This window comes from Poecile atricapillus, chromosome W, assembly GCF_030490865.1.
Source record: "Poecile atricapillus isolate bPoeAtr1 chromosome W, bPoeAtr1.hap1, whole genome shotgun sequence".
Classification (NCBI taxonomy): domain Eukaryota; kingdom Metazoa; phylum Chordata; class Aves; order Passeriformes; family Paridae; genus Poecile; species Poecile atricapillus.
The window spans coordinates 91,532,852-91,545,532 of NC_081288.1; positions in this window are offsets into that span (position 1 = coordinate 91,532,852).

A 12,681-nucleotide genomic window follows, 5' to 3' on the forward strand; every position below is an offset into this window, starting at 1 on the left:
AGCCGGAACTAACTCATGTGTTTTTAATGTAGCCCTTACCATTCCTTTCAGTACTTCGCTATATCTACTAAATTTTCTTTGCGCCTTGTAAATTTCTTTTATATTTTGGTAAGAGAAGGGTTGGTAATGTACATTAATTCTTTTTCTACCAGTATATATTACAGGAGCAGCTGAAAGCATATCTTTGTTGATATATTTTATATATTAGTAAAGGCCTGTATGCAAAAAACCAGCCTTTGAAATAAGTCATGATATTAAGGGCTAAAATCCTTGAAACTTGCATGTAGAAGAGAGAGTAAAGCAAAACAATATCCTTGTGTGTAGGAAGAAAAATGTAAACTGTGTGTGTTAGCCAATAGTAGCTTGCCTTGCCTGAAGACCCTGTAAAACCCTATAAAAGGTGTGCTAAAGATAGAAATAAACGGCATTCACGATTACTTCTGTGAAGAGTGGTGAATAAGCTGGTGGTCTCTCCATGTATCTTCATCCTCCCTAGTGCTTGTATCATCTAGGTTTACCTGTCCACCCCCACCCCCACTGAGCCCAGGGGGCCCCACCCCACCACTGGGTTTGGGGAGGGGCTCAGCCCCACTCCCACGGGAGCTGGGCAGGGACCCATTCCTCTCCCCGAGGGGACAGATTTCAGACACCCCTCCCCCTGCCCCCCAGCGGAAGCAAGGGGTAGGGCCATCCTTCCCACCCCCACCTTCCCCGTGGGGACAGGAGGAGGGGGCATAGGAACCAGGATTGCAACATTTGGAGGTGGGGTCACAGGGTGACGTCATTCAGGGCAGGAGCATGGTGGAGGGGGGAGGAATGTCTGAGGGAAGGAAGGGCTTGTGGGTGGGGTAAGGGTTGTGGGCGGGGACAGGTGGCAGAAGGGGTTATGGGAAGGAGGAGTATGATGGAAGTCCCCCCGCATGGTCAGCTGGCACTTGGCCAGCACCATCTTGGATTCCAGCCACATGGGGATAGGGGGGTTCATTACCTTTAACAACTACGGTAAATGGGTACAGGGAAAGATCTCTGATAGCCTGCGCAGCATTATCAGAGATGGGGGGCAAAAGGAGACACATGGAACCAGGAATGGCATTGTCAAGGTGTGTTTCCTGTGTTTCTTGGGCTGTTCCATGTATCTTTTTCATCTCAGGAGCAAAGGGTTTGGAAGAAGGGTTAGGGGAAACCAATGGAAACTGCGGCGGCTGCCTCTTCACCTCTCTTTCTCTGTTAACCAGTTCTTTCTGAATTAAAAGAAAAAAACTGGAGATACTTTGAAGAAGATCTGTCTCCCTTCTCTAAGGGTTAACAAGTTTCCAATCCTATCCCATGCAGGGACTGAATCTACATCTAGCACATCAAACTGTGGGAAGTAATGAGACAGCCATGAGTGTTGTAGTTAAGGCCTTGCGCTGCGGAAGAACTCGGGATGTAACGGGAAAGTTAGAAACCCACCCCTCTCTATTAGGATAGCAGGGCCCCCCTGCAATTAGCCAATAGCACCTAACTGTGAGGTAAGCAGATGGGAGTAACACAGTGAACCCAGGCTATAAAATGTCAAGTTTCCCTGCAATAAACCGCCATATTCTTCATCCATCACATTGATGTCGTGAGATGTGGACCGCGCGGCTGGGATAGCCGCCTGTGCTGTAGCTGATCGGGGTGCTCTTCTTGCTCGAAACCCAACACATGAGATAAACTGTTTTAACTTATTTCTAGAAAACATTTGTGCTACTTAAAATCTCCCAAATTTTGGAGTAAAAATTCCTTTCGTGTACAGATAGCCGTAAGCCCATTTCGATGTTAAAAGCTATCTGCACAACCAGTCTACCTTCTTTCACAGCAAAAGCAACAAAGCCAGAAGTGGTAGGCTTCTTTCAGTTCGGCTCCCCCCACACACACTGCGGTAAGACACAAACTGCTAAGCCCAGCCACAGTCACTTCTGCTAAGCCGCTAGAAAACACGTGGCCAAGGTCGTGGGGGGGGGCGAGCGGTGCAGCCCGTCCCCTGCACCGAGCCGGGAACTGCTAGAAACCACACAGCATGCGCCACAGTGCCAAAAAAGAAACAAAAAAACCCCACGCGGTTGCCACATGTCAAACCCAGGAGGCACTGGCTCCCGGGGCACCCGTGCCATGGCCGCCAGGTCACGAGGCCCCCAGGTGGTGCCCGCATGCCTGTGCCACGCGCTCTGTGGTGCTGGGAAACTACATGACTCCGCGCCGCTTGCCGCTCACACCGTTTGCCCCCTCCCCCTTGCTGGTGTCGCTGCGCCGCTGCTTGGCACAAGGGGCCATCTGGCTGTCGCTCTGAACGACTCCACCACTCCGACTGGTCCCAGCTCCACCGCGTGCTTGAGTGGTCTCAGGCCACTCTGGTCCAGCCGCGGCCCAGCTCCCCCGCATGCGTGTGACTGCTTACCATTCCTTGTGTCCTCTGGTGTTTCTGGCAGTGCAAGAATTTCTCTGTCCTAAGACCAATCTTCCCCTGGCTGGGGAAGGCTGTCGGTCCCTTCCTTGTAAGCTTAGGCTGTACAAAAAACAGTGTGTAGCTTCCAAGGTAGTTGACTTCCTCAAGGCTTATGAAATCCACACGTGGGTTTCCAGCCGTTCGTGGGGAGGCTCTGAAAGCCCCACCTTTCGGTGCCAACTGCTATTTCAATCCCCCTGCACCCCCGGGACTGCATCCACCCAGCTGTGGTCCAGAGAGGGGGGAAGTTAATAGCAAGGACTACAGATGCAGACAAGGAGGCACTTTCCTGTCAGGACTGGGTCCCAGCTTTTAATCAGAAGTCATTCAGGGCAGAAAAGAGGAAGAATCTGATCCCGCTCTGCTTTTTGAACCGAGGAAAAAAGGGGTAAGGTTAAATGTTACAACCAATAGGACAACATCACGAGGGAGGAGGCAGGGGAAGGAACTAACACTCTGCAGCTCAGAGGGTTTATCTCAGGATTATACCATATTTCTTAATGCACTACAACAGCTGCTGGAAGTTTCTTCTCTGCTTGAGATCAAGCCAATAGCTAGTCAGTTCTTAGAACTGACAACATTTTGAACCATTGAAAAGTAAGATCACCTTTGTGAATGCCACCTTTTAAACCTAAGCACGGGAACTTCTGTCTCTCTTTCTTTCCAACTTTGAAAGGTAACAGAACTCTAGTTCAGCTTCCCGCCCCCACTGCTCGCGGCCTGTCTTGCCTGGGGGGGAGGGGGCCGAGCCAGACTCCAGTGGCTCTCGGGCAGGGGATGAAGACTGTGGGGCTTCCCCCAGCTCCAGTCCTGGCAGGACTCCAGGAGATCGCAGGCAGGGAACGGAGACTGAGAGGCTTTCCCCAGCCCCAGGGGTGGCTGGGCTCTTCTGTGGCCCCCGGCTCTGGGCTAGAGTGGGCCATGGCTGCCCAATCTAAGCAAAGGCATCCATTGATGAAGCTAAGCAGATGGTGGAGTAGCTGTGATCCCATGAGATGCTGGAAGAGAGAGAAGTGAGAGTTCATGAAGACCCTTTGCCCCCAGGGGGAGAAGGAGAAAACCTCTGTTCCCAGAGATAATCACAGAGACAGATGAAGAGAACCTTTGCCTTTGAATAACTCATCCTTAAAATGATCATCCTTAAAATCCTTAAAATAATACCCCTTGCATTCGTGGCCCATGAACACACATCAGGGTGGTGTGAAAATGGGAGGAAAGCATGATGGCAGAGTTTTTTTCTGGGTGGCTGCCAATTATGGGACTGGAAAGCCATGAGAAAACTGTTTTGTTGTGGAGAAGTCTTCATGGAATGACAAGGAAAAAAATTCTCTCTCTCTACAATGACTGATGAAAAGATTATTGTATAGTTGGTACTGCTTTAACATCCCAAGTTTTGTCTCTATGTTGTCAGTTGGACAAAGAAAAAGGTTGGGGGGTGGGGAGCAAAGGTTTCTGGAAGTTTTATTCTGGTTTCTTATTCTTGTAGTTCTGTTAAACTTCCTTTATTTCTTTTATGTTTTAAGCCTGATTTGCCCTTATCCTAATCCATATCTCACAGCAAAAGATGAGTAAGTATTCTAGTGTTTTTTAGCTAGTGCTAAAACCACGACACATGTTTTTCTGTTTCTCCTGTGTGCAGGGAGGCAAAGACTGCACCTGAGAAAGTGTCCACTGACATTAATATTTTTGAATCTCCCAAAAGATGGGTATTTTGTGATGTCTGTTTGCCACAATTGCAGACTCTGCAATCCTCTTGGATTAACCACTCCTGTGGATACAGGGGGCTGCACAAGTTGACAATCAGGGCTAGCACTTATGATTACTTTCACTTGATCTTTAGAATTGCGAAACATTTGCATATGTGCTTGTGCATTTTGATGAAAAATTACATGACTCAGTTTTGCCTTTTTAAAAATATTTGGCAAGGTATTTTCAATGGTCATCATTAATTTGTCTGCTTCTGCATTTCCTTCTACCAAGAATCATGGAAGTGAAGAATGTGCTCTGATGTGAAAAGTAAAGTATGTTTTTTCTGTGTTCTATAGCCTTTTGCATCCGTGCGAGATAGCGATACAGATCATTAACAACATTCTTCAAGAGTGATCCTTCTATTCTTTTGACTATATTGGCTATATAAGCCGAATTTGTAATCAGATTAAGGGGTTTCTGAAATAATTGAAATGCTCTGACCACTGCTGCCAATTCCACTACTTGAAGACAACCTTTCACTATGTGAATGTCTGATTCCCATGGTTTTGTTCTTAGGTTCTGCCATGTGATCACTGATTTGTGTGTTTTTCCTGAACTGTCAGTGAATAATGTTATTGCATCTAATGGCACTTCACTCAACATGAGCTTCTCTCTGAAACAATTTTGACTGCAAAAGTTTGTGGCTTGGAAAGCGAATTGAACAGACACCTGAATAATCTAGCAATGCAATTTGCAATTCTTCTGATTTTTGCATTGCCCAATCAAAATATTCTTTTTTTTCCAAGGGCAGGTAAATTGTTATGAAATCTTTGCCTGCCATTGCCAACATTCTTGTTCTGGCTCTGATTATGATCTGAACTGTCATTTCTAACATTGTGAAAATTGTTTTTAGAGATCTGTAGGGCAAGAAAATACATTTGATTATTAACAAAGGATCTTTTTTTGAGGTGTCCCATTGAAATATGAGACCATACACTTGCATTTTTTCTCCTAACACTGCAAGAAAAAATGGTTGTGGCACTGCACAACGATGTGTTTGTTGAACGGCTTCAGTAATCCTCTCAAGGGCTTCTTGAGCCTCAGGTGTGAGGTTTCTGTGAGATTTAATGTTGCCATCTCCTCTTAGTAAGTCAAAAAGTGGTGCAAGTTCATCACTGGTGATCCCTAAAATTGGCCTGATCCAATTGATTTTTCCCAAGACCCTCTGTAGATCTTTCAGATTGTTGACTTGAGTTCTGACTTGTATCTTCTGTGGTCTAATTGTTTGCTCTGTGATTCTCCATCCCAAGTATTTCCATGGTGAGGTTTCTTGGATTATTGATGTAGAAATTTCCAATCCTGCATTTTGAACTTTTGCAATCACCCTGTCATGAGTCTCTTGTGTGTCCCTGTGTGTTGGTGCTGCAATGAGCAGATCATCCATGCAATATATGATCATTGCCTGCAGATGCTTTTTTCGAGCCAGAGACAAGGTTCGTACCATGTACCATTGGCAAATTGTTGGTGAGTTTTTCAGTCCTTGTGGAAGGACCACCCAATGGTGTCTCTGCAAAGGTTCTTGTTTGTTGATGCTTGGGACAGAGAATGCAAATCGAGGAGCATCTTTTGGATGAAGCGGAATATTGAAGAAGCAGTCTTTCAGATCAATGATCACAAGTGGCCAATCTTTCGCGATCATTGAGAGATTGGGCAGTCCAAGCTGAAGTGGTCCCATCTCCTCAAATGACCTCGTTGATTTTCCTGAGGTCATGGAGCAATCTCCATGAATTGATTTTCATGTGGATGATGAACACTGGAGAATTCCAGGAAATATTTGTCAGCTTGATGCGACCTTTCTGCAATTGTTCCTCCACCAATTTCTTGAGAGTACTTAGTTTCCTCTGCTTCAGGGGCCACTGGTCCACCCAGACAAGCTTTTCTGGAGGAGACGCTTTCTGGGGATGGTCAGAGACACGGCAAAGACCTCTATAATCGAGTTAGGTGTTAGAAGTTTATTTCAGGGCGTGGGATAGAGAGAGAGAGAGGGAGCTTGCTATGAGCCAGCAGATAGAGCTCAAAGCGGGCTCAGAGAGAACAATACAAAAGGGGGTAAAATATGAATACATGAGTTTAAGACTTAAGATTGCTGAGAAAGAGAGTAACAGAACAGAAGTGAGAGAGCCGGGGAAAAAGAGAGCAAGAGAGAGACCAAGAGAACCAAGAGAACTAAGAGAGAGAGCTAAGAGAACCAAGAGCGCGAACTCTCTCTTACAATTACTTATATAACCTATACATTTGAATATTCTATTCCTTTACTAACCAATCTTTCTAAGTATACTAATACAGCAACATTTGTGTGCGACCTATAGAAATCGCTATTTTTGCATATTTTTAGTTATCTCAGGGTCCTTCAGACCTTTCCTTATAAGGCTAGGAAGAGGGGTCTCAGCTTGGTTTTATTGCAGGAAAGAATGTGTTCTGGCATATCAGCCCGGTTTCTTTGAATTATTCGAACCGTGCTATCATTTGTATTTCTTCCTTAGCCTTTCTGGCTACAGAGTCATATTTATAATTTCTTTCTAATTCTACCTTCCCAACACTTGTCTGTCTTCCAAATCAATCTCAGGGTGGTCAGTGCTGCAGTGACCCCTATAAAAAATCCACTTATATTTTTGTCCCCCATTGTGACAGGATGTCTCTTCCCCAAACCATGATGGGTTTGTGCACAACAAAGGGACAAATGATTGCTATTTTTCCTTCTGGCCCCAAAACGATTACACTTTCACTTTGAAGGCACAATGCGCTTCCTCTGATTCCTGAGAGGGAGCTCAGAGGTGTTCCCAAGCTCCATTCTCTGGGCCAAAAAATATGAGAAATTACTGTAACATTCGCACCAATGTCCAACATGCCTGTAATTGTCATTGTTTTGTTGCCACATATCAAGTTGCAGGTGATTTGGGGTCGATCACAGCCTATTTGCTTTATCCAGAAGACATGAATGTCCATGTCTCCACTGTCGGGTGAAGTCTGTTGACTTATCACTGGCATGACTTGCTGCACTGCATGAGATGGCAAAGCAATGGCCTTGGCTATTGGAATATTTTCTGGATCAATCAATGGAGAGCCTAAGGGTTGGGCCAAAACTGTCAGTTCTTCATTATGATTTCCTGTGATAATTGATGGTTAAATGATGAGTCCTAAAATACTGCTTCTGTCCTTGCCCATAATTAAAAATTCTTGCCTCTTCAGTGATGTTCCAGTGATGCCTGTGGGAATCACTGTATGACTCTCATTCATGAAATATATTAATTTGGAAGCTGCCAATTCGCATTGAGCCCCTGGGGGTAACAGTTCTGGGTCGCTGAAGAAGTGGGAGATGGTTTTGCAGGTGGAGTCTGCTTGGGGTTCTCTGCAGATTGTTTTCCCTGAGGGGTCTTGGACTGTTGAGCCACCACCATCACTTGTGTCATGATGCATTGGCATCCCATGCTCTTTTTTGCATTTCTTGGAAGGGGTAGGGGTCTTCCATCCACATCTGTTTTAGAGTGACATTGATTTGCATAATGTTTCCCTTTTCTACATCTAGGGCAAAGATTTGGTGCTTTCACATTTCCTGAAGACTTTGGGCAATTCTTTCTTATATTTCCATATTTTCCACACTTAAAGCATAGTTTCTTGGCTAATTCTGTTGATCTAACTTCTGAAGAATTGCCCTGTTGAGGAGTTACATTGACCACTGCAAGAGTTCTTGCATCTCATCTTGTGCCTCGAGGAGCTTTCCAAATCCGTCTCCCAAGATGTCTGTTTGAATTGCTGCAATGTGTTGAGGCTTGCCTACCTTGCTACAGGCTTCTATCATCTGAGGCAAGGTTGACTGGACCAGGTAAGGTGCTGATTATACATTTGCATTCTGTACTGACATTCACAAAAGCAAGACTTCGCAGCAGAAGTGGTTTTGCTGCTTCGTCGCTGCACTGTCTTTCCACTACTCGTATAAGATGATCAATGAATGAGGTGAAGGGCTCAGAGATGCCTTGTTTTATTTCTGTGTAAATACCTTCTTGGGTTCCAGCTGGTTGAATTTGTAGAATTGCCCTTCATGCTGCTTCTTTGATGTCTGCAATTACATCTCAAGGCAGATCCACAGGCTGATCTTCAGGTCTGTCATGAGGATCATCTCCTGCTAGGTGGGCCAATGTGAGGGTTGCATTCAGGCCTCCAACATAAGTGTTTCTCATCTGAGTGAGGGCCCTTTGCCATTTCATATCCCATAGCATGTATTGTGAGTCTGTCAGGATTGTGGAGGCAATATATCTACAGTCATAAGGTACTAAGTTGTAATTATTAAATGTGTCTCTCAATAGTTGTTTGAAATATGGAAAGCCTAGCCCATTACCTTTTATTGCTTGCATTAAGTCTTTGATGACATCGTGAGTAAGAGGTTCACAACTGGGTATGGATGTTAACTCTGAAATAGAGAGCACGGTGCTTGTGGAAATTGCAGGCCACATAGCTTTCTCAGTCTTGCCTGGGAAAGTGGCCTGGGAATTCATAAGGAGGAATTAAAACAATCCTCAGAGATAGAGAACAGCCTTGCAGGTGCTGTTTGTCTGTTCCTTGTTTTCTTGCAAGAGAAAGTCGAGGGGTGGTGAACCCCACTGACCAATGATGGTGATGTGTTAGTTTACTAACCAATAAGTTTCTTTTTTGTACTTTTCACGTATCGGTCTATAAAAAAGATCTGAAGCAATAAACTGGGGAGAAATTCTCCTGATCGACTCCCAAGAGAGTCTGTCTCATTCTTCTCGCTGTTCCTAATAGAGCGACAACTGGGTGTGGTGAGTTTTAGTGCTGCCTAAAATCACTAGGGCACTTATTTATTTTTTGTAGTGACATATGGATTAGGAGAAGGGAAAAACAGGTTTAAAACTTAAAAGGAAATAAAGAAACTTTATTAACAGGACTACAAGAATAAGAAACATCAGAATAAAAGTTCTAGAACAATTTTTTTCTCATAACTTTTTTTTTTTTAACTGACTAGGTTAAGACAAAACTTGTGATGGTTAAGCAGTACTAACTATATAATAGTTTTTAATTAGTTTTTGTAGGAAGAGGAGTTTTTTCTTGTCATGTTATGGAAACTTCTCTACAAGAAGCAGTTTTCTTGTAGCTTTTCATTTTTACGACTAGCAGCGGCCTGGGCCAAAAAAGCTCTGTATCCTGAGATTCCTTTCATTTTCACAGCTCTCCTAGAAGTGTGTTTATAGGCCATGAGCTCATGGGGTATTATTTTAAGGATGACTTGTTCAAAGGCAAAGGTTTACTTTGTTTTTGTGATCATTTTTGGGAACAGATATTTTTGTCTTCTCTCCTTGGGGGCAAAGGGTTTTTATCAACTTTCATTTCTTTTTTTGTTCAAGTTTTTTATGGGATTACAGTTATTTTAACATTTTCTTGCTTTCATTAATGGATGCCTCTGCTCAGATTTATAGTTTGAATTCTTCATCCCCCCCATACTCTCTCATGACTTAAAGGAGATATTTCAGTATATCATTGTTCATTTCTATGGCCTTACCAAAAGAATATTTCAGCCCCATTCGGCATCTCTTCATGTTTCTTCCATCTGAGGCTTGACTCCTTCTTTTACTCACCTTGGTGTTTTCATGTTGTTTTTCTATGTGTTGTCACTTCTTTTCTCTCTCTGGAGAGAGGAGCAAGGTCTGCAGGTCTCATCTGTGTAGTGAAAGGGTTAAATCTCGCTCAGTGCCACAGCAGTCATAGTGTTAAATTTCAGGCCGCACTGGGTGCCTCCCTCCATCCGGCAGCCGCTGGAGAGGGGAGCTCGGTCTGGAGCCGTGAGCGTGGGCCAGAGCGGGGGGGGGGCTTAGTATCGGCAAAATGTCAGCAGACATGGCCCGGCCCAGCCTGGGGCCGGGGCTTGCGGCCTCCATCCCCAGCCTGAGAGATGCTGGAGTCTGGCCTGTCCCCCCCGCCCCAGGCAGCACAGGCCTTGGGGGAGCAGGGCCGGCCTCACCTCAGAGTTCCATTCCATTCTGAGGCCAGAAACAAAGAGAAGCGTTTCCGGGATTGTGGTTTTTAAAATGCAGTATTTGCAGGGGAGGATCTAATTTCTCAGTGGTGCAAAATGTTGTCAGTTTTCAGAACTAGCCAGCTATTGGCCTGTCTTAGGCACAGAGGAAGCTCCCCGCAGCTTCTCTTAAAGAAATCACTTCTGTGGGGTTTTTTTACTCTCTTAAATGTTAATTAATGTGAAACTACCACACTGGGATTTGTATTTTGTCTGCCATATCTCACTGGCAATGCCAAGACCTCTGTTTCTTCCATGTCGAAATTTCCTTCTTTTAGTGCAATTTTCTGATCTCTGCCCAATTTGTTGAATTGGACCTGTATCTTACAATATGTCTTTGAGGACGTGGGAGTAGAACTCTACTTGCATCTTGCAAGGATGCTCCTTCTTCTGGCCTCAAGGCTGTCTTCATGCTGTTCATCCCTCCCCCTCCTCTAAGGGGAAAGGGAGCCATCATCTGTGTTCCTGTATTAAAAGAAATTGAGAGTGCAATAAAAGGATTCACTGTAGATGCCACTACAATAGGAGGTTGGACATCTTGTTGGCCACAAAATGCTGCTGACTGAAATGTGTAGGGATTATTTACAGAAGTCATGTTGCCATTATGTGTTAAAAAGGACGTCTGAGGGAAATCTACATTTTGTAGGGGAAGAAAGTCTTGTGCAGTCTCTCAGCTGCAGAAAGAGGTTCCAAAGGAACTCTCGTGGATATGTGACAAACAGGATGATGGGTGTATTTATTGGGAGGCCTTGTCCAGCTGAAATTGCAATAATGTCTTCAGAGTTTGTATTTTTGAATGGTAAGTTTGTATCAAATACTTGTGAGTTTTCTCTGTTCAGCTCTTCTTTTCCTTTTTCATGGTCATTGGTTTGGAGCTGTGCCAGAGGTATTGAACTTTGTGATGGCACGTCCCATAATCCCGGGTCTGTGCTTGCTGTGAGGTAGCTTCTAAGAGGTGGGGTTTGGAGGGGCTGTACTGCTGTTTGGTATGTTGGGCTCTGATTGAAGGTGCTTTGAAACTGTTCTGCTGTTAGCATAGCTGACTCTGGCTGGAATGCCACTGCTTCTGTGGGTTGCTGTCCTGGGGCTGCTGAACACTGCTGCTGTACGATGGAATCCCATTCTGGTACCGCTGCTCTTACCACGGCTTGTGCTGGAAGGCACGGCACCTGGAATGACTGCGGTACAGCTGCTCCCGGCCCCGCCCAGGGGCTCACACCCAGCACCGGGGGCTGTGTGTGGGGTGGGATGGGGGCGGGGAATCCTGCGATCATCAGTGGGTGTTGCAAAGGCAGTGCAGGGGCTGGAAGGGGTGCGGCATGTGAAGAAGAGGCAGGGGCTGGGCTAAGGGCACCAAGGGCAGCAGAACCTCTCCTGATGCAGTTTTCACTTGCAGCTGGGAATCAGAGGGCACCGAGAGCGGGAGGGGTGTGGGTGGAGTCGCGCACATCACAGGGGTCTGCTCTAGGGGCTTGGGGAGGATAGCACTCACTGCAGGGGTGGGCAGAGCTGCCCGCCCCACGTCCGAAAGCAAGGGGAATGGGGTGGGCTCCTCACACACTGCAAAACCAAATGGGGCTCCGCACGCCACGTCCCAGGGGGTGTGGAGGGACGCGACCATAGGCGAGCTGGCCGGGGTGCCCCCCCAGCTGCTGCCACCTGTTGCATGGTCTGTGATGCATGCGCAGTGCCAAAAAGCATTAAACATGTTTGTACAGTTTCTGAGATCTTGGGAGTAGTTTATGGCAGATTATAAGGTGCCACTTCGGTATGTATATGCTGTCTACTCTTCAGAATCGCCCCCGGTTCGTTATGGAGTTGTGGCCCTGTGTTTTCCGAAGGGAGGATGCAAGCATTCGCCAAAATGGAGTTTACCAGAGGCTGGCCGCCTCCCTCTGCTGAAGGGGGATTTTGAGAAGTTTGTGGACTGTTTGCTGCCTTTGGTAGTCCTGTGGCAGGCAAGGGCCACCCCACCTGGGCGCTGAGTGATCTACCATGTCCTGGAGTCCCGCTTTCGGCTTCCTTGATTTGTGGGGGCGGCGGAACTACACCCACCGGTTTTAGAAGGGGGAAAATGTCTTTTTGGGCTTGTACTGCCGGATTTTGGTCTTGTGAAAGGATTTCCAGCGCTCGCGGCTCTGTGGTTTGGGGTTGGGATGTTCCCGCTTCCACAAAAAGGGCAAGGGTGGACCCCTCCCCTCCTGACTGTGTCTGTGGGGTCTCTCACCCTATATTTGACTCTATAACGTCCTTTTTGTAAAGAGTGAAATGTGACCTCCTGATCAGTATACAAAGATGTTTACAGTTTGAACAGTAGAATTTTGTCACCATAAGGTGCCTTCTTTGTTAAAATACCTCATGTTGTGTCATGTTTGTTAAATACCAGTGTTGTTGTGACAGTCTTGTTAAATGCCACCTGGCCTTGTATATTGCCTCT